The 4,922-nt window shown below is 42.3% G+C and overlaps 1 long non-coding RNA gene across 1 annotated transcript; it reads left to right on the forward strand.

Moving 5' to 3' along the window:
* The first annotated feature begins 2,480 nt into the window (after window positions 1–2,480).
* LOC119421546 lies at window positions 2,481–4,501 on the forward strand. Its single transcript, XR_005187373.1, has 3 exons — window positions 2,481–2,536; window positions 3,819–3,906; window positions 4,394–4,501. It is a non-coding gene; the product is annotated as an uncharacterized LOC119421546 (long non-coding RNA).
* Window positions 4,502–4,922: the final 421 nt, after the last annotated feature.

Consider the following 4,922-nt stretch of genomic DNA (forward strand, 5'->3'; position numbering starts at 1 on the left):
GTGCAGCCTTCACCACTCTCTGCAAAGCTTTTCTTTCTGCAGCTGTGCAGCCTCCATGTCACACGTTGATGCTGGAGCACAGGATGCTCTCCACTGCACACCTGTAGAAGGAGGTGAGGACTGAGCTTCCCAGACCAGCTCGTCTCAGCCGCCTGAGGAAGTAGAGTCTCTGATGAGCTTTCTTGATCAGGCTGGAAGTGTTGTTGCCCCAGCTGAGGTTGTCAGGTGTGTTTGCTTCTTCTGAAGTCCACGACCATCTTCTTCGTCTTCTTCACATTAATGTGAAGGTTGTTCTTCCTGCACCAGCTCTCCAAGTGTTCCACCTCCTGCCTGTAGCTGGACTCATCATTGTTTGTGATGCATCCAACCACCGCTGTATCATCTGCAAACTTTACAACATGACAGCCTGGACGGGTAGGTGCACAGCAGAGTGAACAGGAGGGGCTGAACACACAGCCCTGAGGGGAGCCAGTGTTGAGTGTTATGGTGGAGGAGGAGAAGCTGTGGATCCTCAGAGACTGTAGCTTGTTGGTATATAAATAAATATGTAAATATTTAATAATGATGTATATGTAAATTTTAATAATGTAAATATGTATGTAAATATATAGACATATCCACTCATGCTGATATATCTGATAAAAATGTAAATACAAGCAAAAAAAAAAAAACCATAATCATAGGCTCATGCAAAGACTAAAGTTTTTACCTTTTTCCTAGAAATACCAGTCCTTTAGGGCCTTTTCCACAATCAGTGGAAGTGCATTCCATTTTACTGGAGCACAAACACAGAAGGCAGCTTTTCATGTTTTGGAAAATGTAGAAGTTAGAGCTATGTCACTGTGGTCTGCTGACTGGAGTCATATGACTGGTGCTTTATCAGTCAACATGTTTTCATGTTGTGGTGTAAGACCATTTAATGCTTTATATTCCAGTAGCAGGATTGTGATTCTACTTGGAAAGCCAATTCAAAGGTCTAAGAATGAATGTAGTGTTCAAAGAGGTACCAGTGAGAATCACTTTTTCAACCAGCTGTAGTTGGTTTAATTCACATTTTGGGAGGTCTGTTAAAAAAAAAGGCCAATAGAATAATCCAGTCTGCTAGTTATGAATGCATGAATTAATTTATGAACTCAGACTAATACAAGCTCTAAGTTTTAAGAAATGTGCCTCAATTGATAAAGAAGCCAGTTTACTGATGTGGTTAATTTGACTTTTAAAGATTAGGTCACTCTCTAGTTTTATACGGAGGTTTTGCGTTTCTGTTTTAGACTCCAGAGGAAATGTTTGCACTGAAAATGAATATTTCTGTTTTATCTTGGTTTAGTTGCATCAAGCTGTGTGACATCCACACACTGATGTCATTTATTCATTATGTAAGAGAGTCGAGGGGATCTGCGTCATCAGACGGTGAGGAGATGTACAACTGTAGATCATCTGCATAATTTTGATCAGAATGTCATTTACAAGTGAGAATGTATAAAAAATCAATCCAACTTGACTGGACTGTCCATAACTGTTTTACTTCAACATTGAGTGTCATATATTCTGAAGGGAAGAGTTTGAACTCCAGTGTTTGAGTTTGATTTTACTGCTGCTTTCTGCACTCGCTCTGATCCACCACGGGAATTCTCCCTCATCACCGTGGGCTATAAAACAAACTTATATCTATATGTGTTGGGTTTTAATTTGATTTTTTTCAGATAAAACAACTGATTCAACTAAACGCTTCACACTCGCACCGAACTGTTCAGTAATGATTAGCTTCAGCTCATCGGACTCGTTTGAACCAAATCAGTCTCCATCAACAAATCAAAGGGCATGAATGAGTAACGATGGAAGACTCTCACGGCAATGTGATCACCAACAACCCCACCCTTAATTTTTAATTTCCTTGTCCTTCCTTTTTATTTTGCCCCCCGTTTTTTTTATCCCCTCATTTGCATTCCTTCATATCAAAACCTCTTTACTGAAAACATAAGCAGTAAAACGTCAAGGACAGTGATCAGACAACAAAACCCACAAATGACAGGATGTGTGATTAAATATATGCCCAAATGTTTTTATAATAAATGTGTCACTCGTAGCAACGGCGTGATTGTGACTGGTTCGGCTGGAGTCTGTTGCCATGGCAGCGTGTGTACAACCAGTGTTTGAGGAGTTCCCCCCTCAGTGAGTCATCAGCTGTCCTCACAGAGCAAATTAACATCTTCAGCATGTTGACAAAGACATGAGACCTCATACACAAAGAAAGGTCTGCTGTGCATGTGTGTGTGTGCGTGCGTGCATGTGTGTGTGCGTGCGTGTAAAAGAGACAGAGGGAGGGACAGCGGTACAAGGAGGTGGAAAGAGGACAGACAGGAAATGGATTATGAGATCAAGCAGCAGAGAGGCTTGTCTGGGGTGTGGCCTGAGAAAGTGGGCGGGGCCAAGGTGGGCGGAGGGGTATTTTCTCACGTTTTTAGACTCAGCCTGAAATTAGTATCCTTGAGAGCAAGAAGGAATTAGACTTGAAGAGACACACAGACATCTAAAAGTAAGTCACAGAATGTTCTTTTGGTTCTCGGACTCATTTTTTTCTGACTTTAAAGCTGGAGTTTAAACAGAATTTACTGTTTTACTTTGTTATTTACGAGAAGCCAATGATGAAAACCAAACTTCACCTGTTGATCTCAGTGAGCTTTACTCTAACATCAGCTTCATTCTGGACAGGTTGGATTCACTTCCAGATGTTTTAAAGTGATTACTTTAGTCAAACTAAAAGCAGCTCCACTTGTGCTCTCTGGTGTGACTCGCATTTTATGTGATTTCCATCAGCCAAATTAAAATATTTTTTCTGTGGAAACTTCAACAACAAAGCCAGATTTGTAATTCCCTGCAGGGAAATTAGGCAAACTTACATTTTCTTTCATTTTTTTTAGTAAAATATAATTGTAAGTTTGAATGAAAGCAACTTTTTCTGTCCTATTATTTTTACATTAAAGCTGGCTGAATATCTCGTCTGTTTGTGTTTTGAAGCTTATTGCTCCAGGCTGCAATCACACATGTCAAACACTCGCAGACTTTCTGTGCAGCGGCGCGGCCTGACAGCAGATGAAAAGGTTGTGGAAAAGCTGTGGCGGGCCTGATCACATGCACGCCAGCTCGGTGCCCCGTGTGCATGAGAGCAGCAGAGTTAGAGTGACACGGGTCATGCCAGAATATGTGTGTGAAAGGACCCAACCCTTGACCACTCCTACGCCGAGCACAGAACCAGCACATTCCAGTCCAGACCTCTCCCAGTGAGACTGGATTAGAACAAAAACAGCTCATTTATTGATATTTTTATTATTATTTTTAAATCGGTGTTGCTTTGTAGGGCAGCTGCACCCGTTTCAAGCCTGTATTCAGAGCGGATCAGCTCGGCGGGAGAACAGTGTGTTTTCTACAGTTATTTTAGGGAGTGGCAGCTTTCCTTCAAGCATCAGACAAGCCCATACTCATCCATCGTCCATCAACGTCTCCACTCTACTGGTTCCTCTTTTCCCTCCCCATCAACGGCAAATTGTTTGCACAGAACCCAACTGTACTTACAGTAATCCATCAGCACCTCTGCATATGCCTCCCCTCTGATTCACGATCCTAAACTTTGTTTGGAGAGCACGTTGGCCATTACTCACAGTAATTAGAAGTTAGGAGGCCACGCCCTGGGTTTGTGTGCTCATTTGTGGAGTTTTAACATGAATGACGTCTTTTATGACAGCCTTGTTGGGTTTAGCCGGTCGTGAGTTTTATCCATCCAACATATAAGTAAACCTTTTCTCTGATTCTCCCTCCAGCATCGTCATCATGCTGGTCGTTCTCGGTGGGATCTTCGTCCTTCACATCGCAGCCATCATCCTCCTCCTGGTGGCCACCATTGACAATGTAAGTGTTTCACTTCATCGTCACAGCATCGTCGGGTCTTGTTTGAGTGATGTGTCTTCAGGGACACGGTGGATGACGGACGGTTCGCACTGACACGTGTTTGCCTGCGCAGAAGCTTCATTCCTCTGTTGTTACCGGTTCTGTGTTCCTTTCCGGGCCACATGCTTGACATTTCTGGTTGACAGCTCAGCCGAACACGGTGTCAACACCGCAGAACTCATCTGTACATGCTGCGAATGCAACAATCTCAGATTCCCATCGGTGTTGTACTGAATGTGGCATACATGCAGGATGAGGTGTCGAACACAACGGTTACCGGAACATGTGCATTCCTCCTTTAGGGTGTCATGCATTGGGATTTTTCTCTTTGTAGCTCGCCCAAATGTGAACTCGTTTCTTGCCCACTTGTTAACACTCTGCAGAAAAGTTAGTGTTGATAAAGCAGCTGCAGGGTTTTGAAGTTTTGTTTGTCTGCCCTTTCCTTCAGGCCTGGTGGGTAACTGATGACATGTATACTGATATCTGGGCTCGCTGGGTGAACATAAACGGAGTGTGGAACTACACCGAGCTCCCAACAGACACATTCTACCCAACAGGTAACAAACATCTGGCAGGTTAAAGCCGTGCATCCCAAGATAAATCTGCCTGATGTTTTAAAAGAACAACATCTGTGTCCTGTTCGTGTTCAGCACGAAAAACTGCTGTCAAGATAAAAGCTTTTAGGTTAGATAATAATAAAAACTTGTACAGACAACAGGGATTGCTAACGTAGCATGTGTTAAACGTTTAGCCTCAAAAAGTTCGAGCTGTTTGCTTCAGGGTTCTTGTGGAGGCTGTTCGGTCAGATTTTCCAGCTGCATTATGTCATTGTTCAAAATGCAGCCTAAGAAAGGCGGAGGAATATGTTTGTAAACAAGCAAAAAGAAAAACTTGTGTTATTAAAATAAATAAATAAATAAAAATACATACATACACACATATACATACACACATATATATACATATACATACACACA

Source organism: Nematolebias whitei, chromosome 15 (genome assembly GCF_014905685.2).
Source record: "Nematolebias whitei isolate Nwh7 chromosome 15, NemWhi1, whole genome shotgun sequence".
NCBI lineage: Eukaryota > Metazoa > Chordata > Actinopteri > Cyprinodontiformes > Rivulidae > Nematolebias > Nematolebias whitei.